The sequence below is a fragment of the Bufo bufo genome, chromosome 5 (assembly GCF_905171765.1).
Source record: "Bufo bufo chromosome 5, aBufBuf1.1, whole genome shotgun sequence".
Taxonomy (NCBI): Eukaryota; Metazoa; Chordata; class Amphibia; order Anura; family Bufonidae; genus Bufo; species Bufo bufo.
This window is the reverse complement of record NC_053393.1, coordinates 542,766,999-542,779,230: the sequence shown is the minus strand read 5'-3', so window position 1 is coordinate 542,779,230 and position 12,232 is coordinate 542,766,999.

Here is a 12,232-nt window from a genome sequence, read left to right as displayed (position 1 = left end):
TCCCTCGCCGCCAGATCCACGTCCGCTTGTGGGACCGTGCGGAAAAATCAACGCGGCCTCCCTGCCCACCCCCTCCAGGTACCTATCCCCAGGGGTGAGACCCGTGCCCTTACAAGTGAAAACCTGTTGTTGGTCAGATATAAGGACAAGAGGGATGTCGTTGTACCGTCCACAATTCATGGTAACGGCATTACCCCTGTCCCTGTGCGAAGTACCGCGGCAACGGTCCTCAAGCCCGATTGTATCGTCGACTACAATCGGTATATGGGAGGGGTTGATCTCTCTGATCAAGTCCTCAAGCCATATAACGGCATGCGCAAAACCCGGGCATGGTACAAAAAAGTTGCGGTCTACTTGGTGCAGGTTGCCATGTACAACTCTTTTGTGCTGTCCCGGAGCACTGGCAAAACAGGGACATTCCTTCAGTTCTATGAGGCAGTCCTCAAGGCCCTGATCTTTTCGGACCGGGAAATAGCAGGCCGGAGTACCTCGGGAACTGGAGGCGCCCGGATCGTCCCTGGCCAACACTTTCCAGGTGTGGTCCCCCATACTGGAAAGAAGGGACGAACCCCAAAAAAGTGCAGAGTGTGTCGCAGGAGGGGGATACGGAAGGACACGACTACTCAGTGTGACACGTGCCCCGATCATCCGGGCCTCTGCCTTGACGGTTGCTTCAGGGAGTATCACACTTCCATGGAGTACTAAATTTATATCCCAATTTAGCCACTGACTATCAGATAAAAAAACTGGTTCTCAGACTTGAGACACCAAAAAAAATAGTAAAAACTAAAATAATAAAAATAAAAGTATGCAAATTAGGTATCGCTGCGTCGGTAATAATCTCCTCTATAAAAATACCCCATGACCTAACCCCCCAGATTAACACGGTTCAAAAAAAACCCAAAAAACGGTGCACCTTACATAACAAAAAGTTTAATAGCAAGCGATCAAAAAGTCATATAGCCCCCAAAATAGTGCCAATAGAACCGTCCTCTCATCCCGCAAAAAATGAGCCCCTGCATAAGATAATCGGCTAAAAAAATAATAATAAATGACTCTTAGACTTTAGAGATACCAAAAAAAAAATTTTGTATCAAAAAGGATAATATAGTCTAAAACCTAAATAATTGCAAAAAAGTTGACTTATTAGGTATTGCCGCGTCCGTAAGAATCTCCTCTATAAAAATACCCCATGACCTAACCCCCCAGATTAACACGGTCAAAAAAAAACAAAAAAAACGGTGCCAAAACAGCTATTTTTGGCACTTTTTCATTTCAATCCGTTTTTTCCGGTAACAAAGCAAGGGTTAACAACCAAACAAAACTTAATATTTATTACCCTGATACTGCAGTTTACAGAAACGCCACATTTGTGGTCGTAAACTGCTGTATCACTAAAAGGCAGGGCGCAAAAGGAAAAGACCGACATGGTTTCTGGAAGGCCGATTTTGATAGCCTTTTTTATTGACACCATGTCCCTTTTGAAGCCCCCCTGATGAACCCCTAGAGTAGAAACTCCCTAAAAGTGACCACATCTAAGAAACTACACCCCTCAACGTATTCCAAACTGATTTTACAAACTTTATTAACCCTTTAGGTGTTCCTCAACAGTTAATGGCAAATGGAGATGAAATTTCAGAATTTAAATTTTTGGTAACCTTACCTCACAAAAATGTAATATAGAGTAACCAAAAATCATATGTACCCTAAAAATAGTCCCAACAAAACCGCCACCTTATCCCGTAGTTTCCAAAATGGGGTCACTTTTAGGGAGTTTCTACTTCAGAGGTGCATCAGGGGGGTTGAAACAGGACACGGTGTAAATAAACCGGTCTATAAAAATCAGCCCTCCACAAACCACACGGCGCTCCTTTCCCTCTACGCCCCGCCGGGTGGCCGTACAGTAGTGTACAGCCACATATGGGGTGTTTCTGTAAACAGCAGAGTCTGGGCAATAAAGATACAGTCTTGTTTGGCTGTTAACCCTTGCTTTGTTAGTAGAAAAAAATGGGTTAAAATTGAAAATTTGGCAAAAAAATTTAATTTTCAAATTTCATCCCCATTTGCCAATAACTCTTGTGCAACACCTGAAGGGTTAACAAAGTTTGTAAAATCAGTTTTGAATACCTTGAGGGGTGTAGTTTCTTAGATGGGGTCACTTTTAGGGAGTTTCTACTCCAGGGGAGCATCAGGGGGGTTGAAACAGGACACGGTGTAAATAAGGCTACTTTCACACTTGCGTTCGGTGTGGATCCGTCTGGTATCTGCACAGACGGATCCGCACCTATAATGCAAAACCTTGCATCCGTTCAGAACGGATCCGTCTGCATAAACAGCTTTTTCAGATCTGAGTTTTCACATCGTGAAAACTCAGATGCGACAGTATATTCTAACACAGAGGCGTTCCCATGGTGATGGGGACGCTTCTAGTTAGAATATACTGAGAACTGTGTACATAACTGCCCCCTGCTGCCTGACAGCACCTGATCTCTTACAGGGGGCTGTGATCCGCACAAATAACCCCTCAGGTGCCGCACCTGAGGGGCTAATTGTGCGTATCATAGCCCCCTGTAAGAGATCAGGTGCTGCCAGGCAGCAGGGGGCCAGACCCCCCTCCCTCCCCAGTTTTAAATTCATTGGTGGCAAGTGCGGCCCCCCTCCCTCCCCAGTATTAAATTCATTGGTGGCCAGTGCAGCCCCCCCTCCCTCCCCAGTATTAAATTCATTGGTGGCCAGTGCGGCCCCCCCTCCCCAGTATTAAATTCATTGGTGGCCAGTGCGGCCCCTCCCCCTCCCCAGTATTAAATTCATTGGTGGTCAGTGCGGCCCCCCCTCCCTCCCTCCCCAGTATTAAATTCATTGGTGGCCAGTGCGGCCTCCCCTCTCCCCCCCCTAATTAAAATCACCCCCCCATCATTGGTGGCAGCGGAGAGTTCCGATCGGAGTCCCAGTTTAATTGCTGGGGCTCCGATCGGTTACCATGGCAGGCAAGACGCTACTGCAGTCCTGGCTGCCATGGTTACTTAGCAATTTTAGAAGCATTATACTTACCTGCGCTGTCTGTGGATGGCCGGTCGCTCCTCTTACTGGTAAGCAATGCGCCGCACAGACCTTTCACTTACCAGTAGGAGGAGCGCCCGGCCGGCCACAGACAGCGCAGGTAAGTATAATGCTTCTAAAATTTCTAAGTAACCATGGCAGCCAGGACTGCAGTAGCGTCTTGGCTGCCATGGTAACCGATCGGAGCCCCAGCGATTAAACTGGGACTCCGATCGGAACTCTCCGCTGCCACCAATGATGGGGGCGGAACGGAGCGGAATGGAGGCGGAACGGAGCCAAACTGATGCATTCTGAACGGATCCTTATCCATTCAGAATGCATTCGGGATGAACGGATCAGTTCGGGGCCGCTTGTGAGAGCCCTCAAACGGATCTCACAAGCGGAACCCCAAACGCAAGTGTGAAAGTAGCCTAAACCGGTCCATAAAAATCAGCCCTCCAAAAACCAAACGGCGCTCCTTTCCCTCTACGCCCCGCCGTGTGGCCGTACAGCAGTTTACGGCCACATATGGGGTGTTTCTGTAAACAGCAGAGTCAGGGCAATAAAGATACAGTCTTGTTTGGCTGTTAACCCTTGCTTTGTTAGTGGAAAAAATGGGTTAAAATGTAAAATTTGCCAAAAAAAATGAAATATTAAAATTTCATCCTCATTTGCCAATAACTCTTGTGCAACACCTGAAGGGTTATCAAAGTTTGTAAAATCAGTTTTGAATACCTTGAAGGGTGTAGTTTCTTAGATGGGGTCACTTTTATGGAGTTTCTACTCTAGGGGTGCATCAGGGGGGCTTCAAATGGGACATGGTGTAAATAAACCAGTCCAGCAAAATCTGCCTTCCAAAAACCATATGGCGCACCTTTCCCTCTACGCCCTACTGTGTGCCCGTACAGTAATTTACGGCCACATATGGGGTGTTTCTGTAAACGGCAGAGTCAGGGCAATAAAGATACAGTCTTGTTTGGCTGTTAACCCTTGCTTTGTTAGTGGAAAAAATGGGTTAAAATGGAAAATGTGGCAAAAAAATGAAATTTTCAAATTTCATCCCCATTTGCCAATTACTCTTGTGCAACACCTAAAGGGTTAACAAAGTTTGTAAAAATCAGTTTTGAATAGCTTGAGGAGTGTAGTTTCTAGAATGGGGTCATTTTTGGGTGGTTTCTATTATATAAGAATCACAAAGTGACTTCAGACCTGAACTGGTCCCTAAAAATTGGGTTTTTGAAACTTTCTGAAAAATTTCAAAATTTGCTTCCAAACTTCTAAGCCTTGTAACATCCCCAAAATATAAAATATCATTCCCAAAATGATCCAAACATGAAGTAGACATATAGGGAATGTAAAGTAATAACTATTTTTGTAGGTATTACTATGTATTATAGAAGTAGAGAAATTGAAACTTGGAAATTATAAATTTTTTAAAAAAAATTGGTAAATTTGGTATTTCTTTATAAATAAAAATGATTTTTTTTCACTTCATTTTACCAGTGTCATGAAGTGCAATACAATACGTGACGAAAAAACAATCTCAGAATTGTCTGGATAAGTCAAAGCGTTTTAAAGTTATCACCACTTGGTCAACACTGGTCAGATTTGCAAAAAATTGCCTGGTCCTTAAGGTGAAAAAAGGCTGTGTCCTTAAGGAGTTAACAGTCTATATTCTTTATGTAAATAAATTTGAATCTGTAAGGGAGTAGATTCTAACTTATTATCATAAAGACCAATCCAATAAGAGCTTGTGATCTGCGCTAAGTTTGACGACAAAAAGAAGGCAGTGGTAAATCAAAATATATATTAAAATAATAATAATACAGTGCAAATTAATCAATTATAAAATCCGTGACAATAAAATTATGAAAATTAATTAATGATATGCAACCTTTTAAGAAACATCAAAAAACCTAAAAAATATACTGTAATTCTCATTAATAATATAATGGGATATCTTAATAACACAATGATACAATTCCTTAACCGTATACTTAAAGGGACACTGACAGGCCAAATCAGCATATATAGTTAGATATATGACATTACAGGTCTTATACAGTCTTTTATAAGCATATAACTATCCCCCCTGTCCACCTTATAAAGAGCGAAATATAAAGTTTTATAACCTGCTTCTCCGATCAGCAATCTGCCCAAGGGGCGGCGTTTCATGTGAAAATGCGCCCAGCCAGCCTTCCCAACTGCCGTTCTTAAGCCCCGCCCAGCTCATCAATATTCACTTCGCTGGGCGGCGGCTAGAACTCTCCCCAGTCCCGATCCTGCGCCTGCGCAATTCAATCCTCCGGGCATCGTTCATGCCCAATCTTCTGCGCCTGCGCCCCGCCGTGCCGTTAGATCGCGCCTGCGTACACACACCAGCCTGCGTCTTCAAGGCAGCTGCAGCCTCAGCCATGCACTGTTCAGAGCAGCGCTTCAGAGTAAAATTCATTTACAATTGCACTGAAATAAATGTATAACAAACTAATAGGTTGAACATTATTTACCCTTTTATTAAGAAAAATTGCTCCAACAGAAATAGACACTAGACGTACTCGAACCTCAAACTCTTCCTCTGCCTCTCTTTGTCTGCACTGTGTACACACAGACAATGAGGGCGGAGTGAAGATTTGGAGGTCGGACGCACTATAATTAACCCCTTAGACGATGTGAGTGAGCAGCGCTCTGAAGCGCTGCTCTGAACAGTGCATGGCTGAGGCTGCAGCTGCCTCCAAGACGCAGGCTGGTGTGTGTACGCAGGCGCGATCTAAGGGCACGGCGGGCGCAGGCGCAGAAGATTGGGCATGAACGATGCCCGGAGGATTGAATTGCGCAGGCGCAGGATCAGGACTGGGGAGAGTTCTAGCCGCCGCCCAGCGAAGTGAATATTGATGAGCTGGGCGGGGCTTCAAACGGCAGTTGGGAAGGCTGGCTGGGCGCATTTTCACATGAAACGCCGCCCCTTGGGCAGATTGCTGATCGGAGAAGCAGGTTATAAAACTTTATATTTTGCTCTTTATAAGGTGGACAGGGGGGATAGTTATATGCTTTTAAAAGACTCTATAAGACCTGTAATGTCATATATCTAACTATATATGCTGTTTTGGCCTGTCAGTGTCCCTTTAATTTCTCCCAGCCAACAGATGCATCGGATTTAAGATAATATCAAGTTTTCAGCATATTGCTCTCACGGTGGGGAGTGGGGGAAACCCCCCACTGTGCGGTGTCAAAGGGTAAAAGGGAATCAGCCTGGCCAAAAGGAGTAATAAGGGAGCAGGTCACCTCCTACAGCGTCCCTAATCCTCTCCCTGACTACTCACCGTATGAGCGAACCCCGATGGTAGGACGACTCATACTCAGGATTCCTAGAGACCCTAAGTCACCCTAGTAATCCCTCACCAAGGAGCAGGGAAGAGACGACCTGTTCATCCCAGTAATGGAGGAACAGGAGTCTCTATCTGAGGCCAGGCTGCAAGGAGAGGGGAACACATACAGCTTAAGGAGATGGCAAGTAAGTGAAACCAATAACACACTTACCTGCCACAGACCCACTGACTGGAACCTGTGCACTAGTGCTGCTGTCCACACAAACATTAGAGGACACAGCACACACCACAAACCACACAGGAACCCAGGACATCCATAGCTGCAATAACATGAGACAGGGGAATGTCTAGTAAACATGCTGGACACCAAACACCACCAGACATGTAACACCAAACTAGACATACAAACACCCTGAACATAACCCACTCCATACAAATAGGGAATGGAAGGGAAGGAGACACCGGGATAGCATTGATGAACACAATGGTGGCCCTCACTTCACAGATGGAACACCCTGGACTGGAGCAGAGCTCCAGCACCAACAACAGCTGAAGTACAACTGACTCCAGCCAGAAAACCACAGAAGATATAAGGGCTCTTTCACACTTGCGTTGTTCTGTTCCGGCATAGAGTTCCGTCGTCGGGGCACTATGCCCGAAGAATCCTGATCAGGATTATCCCCATGCATTCTGAATGGAGAGAAATCCGTTCAGGATGCATCAGGATGTCTTCAGTTCCGGAACGGAACGTTTTTTTGGCCGGAGAAAATACCGCAGCATGCTACGCTTTTTGCTCCGGTCAAAAATCCTGAACACTTGCCGCAAGGCCGGATCCGGAATTAATGCCCATTGAAAGGCATTAATCCGGATCCGGCCTTAAGCTAAACGTCGTTTCGGCGCATTACCGGATCCGACGTTTAGCTTTTTCTGAATGGTTACCATGGCTGCCAGGACACTAAAGTCCTGTTTGCCATGGTAAAGTGTAGTGGGGAGTGGGGGAGCAGTATACTTACCGTCCGTGCGGCTCCCGGGGTGCTACAGAGTGACGTCAGGGCGCCCCACGCGCATGGATGACGTGATCGCATGGATCACGTCATCCATGCGCATGGGGCGCCCTGACGTCATTCTGGAGCGCCCCGGGAGCCGCACAGACGGTAAGTATACTGCTCCCCCGCTCCCCACTACTACTATGGCAACCAGGACTTTAATAGCGTCCTGGCTGCCATAGTAACACTGAACGCATTTTGAAGACGGATCCGTCTTCAAATGCTTTCAGTTCACTTGCGGTGTTACGGATCCGGCGGGCACTTCCGGCAAATGGAGTACACGACGGATCCGGACAACGCAAGTGTGAAAGAGGCCTAAGCCAATTGACCACACCCAGTCAGGGAGTTAACCCTTACAGCACCAGACAGAGGGAGGCTACAACTTAAAGGGGAAGTGCACACACAAGCATACTAAACCACGTAACCACCGGCAACAGCATGCGTGGCAACCATGTCACGGCAATCACCCAGAAGGCCGAGACACTGCCACCGCATGCTCTCACAGCAACACGTTGCCGCGGGCAACCGCAAGTGTGGCAACAGTGTCACAGCGTACACCATAGGCCGTGACAATTGTCTTCCATATATATATATATAGAATCAACCATATATGACTAGAACTGAAATCAGTTATTTGGAGATGATACAGTGATATATGAAATCTCCCTGGATTGGAAAAAAGTTAGAATGATACTGCAGTTACAAACCAGCTTTATTCAAAAACAGATTCTACACCCAAAATTGCATATATATGTGCAAATATATTATTTTCGTTTCCCATAAATTATAGGTAAGTTTATACTATACCAGTGTATTGGCTAGCAGACAGGAGCCCGTTTTGGCTCAGAAACGCATCGGATTGAATTTGTCCCCTGAAGGCTTCCATACTCAGTGCGGTGACGTCACACGTCAAGTTCCCGGACTTCAACTGGGGTTCCCTCGCGTGAGTGATCTGCTGCCGGCCGGAGCACCACCTACGCTAGAGGTTGAACCTGAAGGCGCTTTGGAAACCAACCCACCGGATCCAAAAAGAAGAACATTCTACGGACAGATTACCTGCTAAATAAGGTAACCACTCCAAAGATTACTGTGAATACCCCTTCCCTTGCATAGCCACCCAATACTCTGAAACGTATCGGAATCAGCGCAGGTTCCGATTCTGATTTGGGTCCAAATCAGACCTTGATAATACTTTAACATTACGGTCACTGCAGCAGACCGTGGCAGTGAACCTTGCAGCGATCCCCTGCTTGATACGTAGGTTTGAGTGAATCTGGGAGCGCGGGTGGGCTTGTATACATTCTTAATATAAAAAATGGCAGCACAACATTTCACATGCAAACAATAGAACTGAGAAATGGGGATCATTCTAAATTAAAGTGGTATTATACCTACTATAAATTAAAAAATAGAAGCTCTTTGTGCACATTTTTGATCAAACGTGTGTCGGGCCCATCTACCAGGTATCAAGGTGGCTTCTGCAGATGCCTAATATACTGCCTCCCTTGGACTTACCTAAGCCTACAATTTTCAGGGCAGTGTAGGAACCAGCTACATTTATACTCTGCTCAGAAGCCCCAGGCAGATGGGTGTTGCTCAGTCTAAAAGAGGCCGCTACTCTCAATATATACTACAAGAAAATTTAGACTGGCACATTCATAATCATAATCACAGGTGCATATCCATCAAGCGAACAAGGTTGATATAAAAAAAATGGCTGCACAACATTTCACATGCAAACAACAGAACTGAGAAATGGGGATCATTCTAAATTAAAGTGGTCCACACGGGCACAGAGAGGCGAAAAGCTGAGAGAGCCTTTTTACTGCCACTAACAAGATTATATAGGGTAAGAAACCAACACGCAGTAGCGTATAACTAGGCCGAAACACGGACGTGGGGATTCGTGATCGAGATATAAGACAGCACAAGATAAAATTATATATTTAATCACCTTAAGGGCTCACTAAAATTAACACTATACACACAAAGAATATATACAGTGGTCTGATGTTACAAATACAGGTGGTATGGTACAAACAGGATTAAACCGAGCGAAAGTCAGTTTACCAGATGGATGAGTCCTTTTGGGTGGTGATGAGTTCTTAGCTGTATTCACATGGAGGGCAGTGATGTCAGCAGGTTGCAGGTCCCTCTAAACACATGGCATGATGTGACCTCCCTTCAGAGAAAAGACACGCCCGCTTGCTGGCACAAGCCTTTTAAACTGTAGCCGGCCCCTCCTTTTCCCACCTCTGGGAAGAGTCCCGCCCTCCCTGCTGATCCTGGCAGCTCAATGACCCACAAAACCCTTTAGGGTTCATAGTTCCAGACAAGAAGGTCATAGGGAGATGGTTCTGGGACAAACAGACTGCCTGGGTTCCGGCTACAAGTAGAGTCCAAGCATGGTACCGTTATTCAGTTTCTGTGGGGAGATATGTATATCTCCCTTCCCTGGCCTCCCACCGCCAGACTATGACCACGGGCCTGTTCATTGTGGCCACAGGGACACAATTATGTATCTGGTTTGTGCCTGTGATGGCCGGGCGATTCAAAATTCCTTATGAACTGCCGACCCCAGAAAGTCTGATAATTTCCATTGAACTGGGGAATTATCACGGTCGGCGTGACTATCACATACGTGACGCAGAGGGAGGGAACAAGGAAGGCCCTGCCCAAGTGAGAGGGAAGGTGGTGACCCCTGACTCACCTAGCGGCTGGCACCTGGCTGCCCTGACGTCCCTAGACGGGTTCCTCACCCGTACGCCGATCACGTGCCTAAAGCCCTGGCTTTCCCTAAGCTGAGCCCTAGATAGTGAACAGGGCGGTGGAAACACTAGTCCGCACCACTAGCTCTAAAGGAAAACACCAAGGGAAGGACAGACAATACAAACTCAACATATAATCCCAGGTGGGCGACAACAGGAGACAACAAGAAGCCCAACAGGGATCCGGAGGGTAGCACTCTGGAACGACAACCAGGATTCACAACTCCAGTGGGTCAGTATAGATGTCCAGGCAGGAAGCTCTATAACTGGCAACTAGAGAAGTGTGAGGGGAGAATATAAGGAGGTTGGGAGTGGCAGACAAGAAACAGCTGAGGAGGAGAAGCTACGGATCCCTGATTGAGACAAAAAGGATAGCAAGGCAAACACAGAAAACAATCACTAAGAAACAACGTGATCTTTAGATATAGAGCGCGCAGCCACCCGCTGCGACCTCCTGACCCCGGGTATAACGGAGTCAGACGTGGCTCTTGATACCCTCGTGACAGGAATGGACTAGACCTCCTGCAGAGAGGTATTTCCTGTTCCATTAGCTGGGGTTCCTGGCTGGCTGAATGGAAGTGTGAAAAGTTGTAAACACTGGTGGACTGCTAGAGGACTTCTGCCATCTGCTGGCTTTGAAGCAGGATTCCACGTGGAGCTCGCTACATCTGCTACCATTCAGCTGATGGCTGGTGTGGGGTCATGGCTGACAGTAAATAATAATCTATATTCCTCACACCATATATAATCCCCAAGGGGGACCTCTCTGATCCAAGAGTGATGTTCAGGCCTTAAGTACTTTGGCTTGTGGTCTCCTCTCTACTTTCAGCTGTGACACCTGCACAGCCCATTACTCCTCTATTGTTCCCAGGGACTGGCGCAAGGTGTTGACTCCTCTTTGGTCCAGTGACACTAACCCTACTGCCTTTTCTTTCTAGGCATTCAGCTCTTTTCACCTGCCACTTTGTTGGGAAGAGAAGGTCTCTCTCCCCATGTTTGCTCTGTGGCATATCACTTATACATGAAGCTATATTCAGGTCACTGCAGCCACAATGAACTGTGCTCCACGTCCTCAGCCTGAGACGATATACAGTTCAGGCACGTTCTGTGGCCTAATCTTCCATCATGCATTTACAGAAGGGAGGCTCCCTTTGCAGTGGGGCTTGTGCTTTTTGGCACAACCTATCTCAGGTTGCAGTTCCAGAGCATCTTCGGGTCCCAAGGCCATTATTGTGCTTTTCTTTTGGTGCACCTCCGGCAGGGGTATGTACTCTGTGTTTGGCGCTGCTGTGCCATTTCTGCATAATGCATATAGGAGGGAGATTGCCTCTTTTTTGGCAGGCTTAACTTTTGGTCCTCCTGCTGCAGCAGGCCTTGCCAAGCATTCACCCCCAGCAGGACTGAACTCCAAGTTGGCATTGACTGAGTGATTTTACTGGCCCAGCCTAGGATCCCTTTCTGATCTGTTCCAACAGGTTCCAGACCTCTTCCTTCTCTGTTCAGTCTAATAGTGGGTGACCTGTTAGCCATGGCACCTGGGGGACCTGCTCTTCTCTTTACTATATTCTCAGAACTGGAGTGGCTGCACAATTAAAGGGGCTGACAATAAGAATCAGGGCAGCAATACTGAACATCTCCTCGAAGGGCCACCATTTATAATGTGAGCTCTGGCCCCCACTTTACAGACCAACAGCTGCCCAAAGCTTCCATTATTAATCTGCCATTTATAAGTGTTTCATGGTTTTCATCTATCAAAACCTCTGGTAAGTCGCTATGACATATCAAAAGTTTTTTTGAGAACTTGGTGAAGCTTTGATGGGTGGTCTCTGTAGGACACTGGGTCACTTATTTGCAAGCAGTCTCAGGGTTCTTGCCCCATGGCAGCACAGAGCTGTGCGCTGGCTGTCTAAGTGAAATGCCATTGACTAACAGGGTGGCTACCTATAGATGATTTTTAACTTTCTGGAGGAGATCTAATTAGCATAGCTTTTTCCCAGGGAGCAATGCCTTTAAGACTTCCTGTGTCAGCTGGATCTCCACAAGGAGAATTACT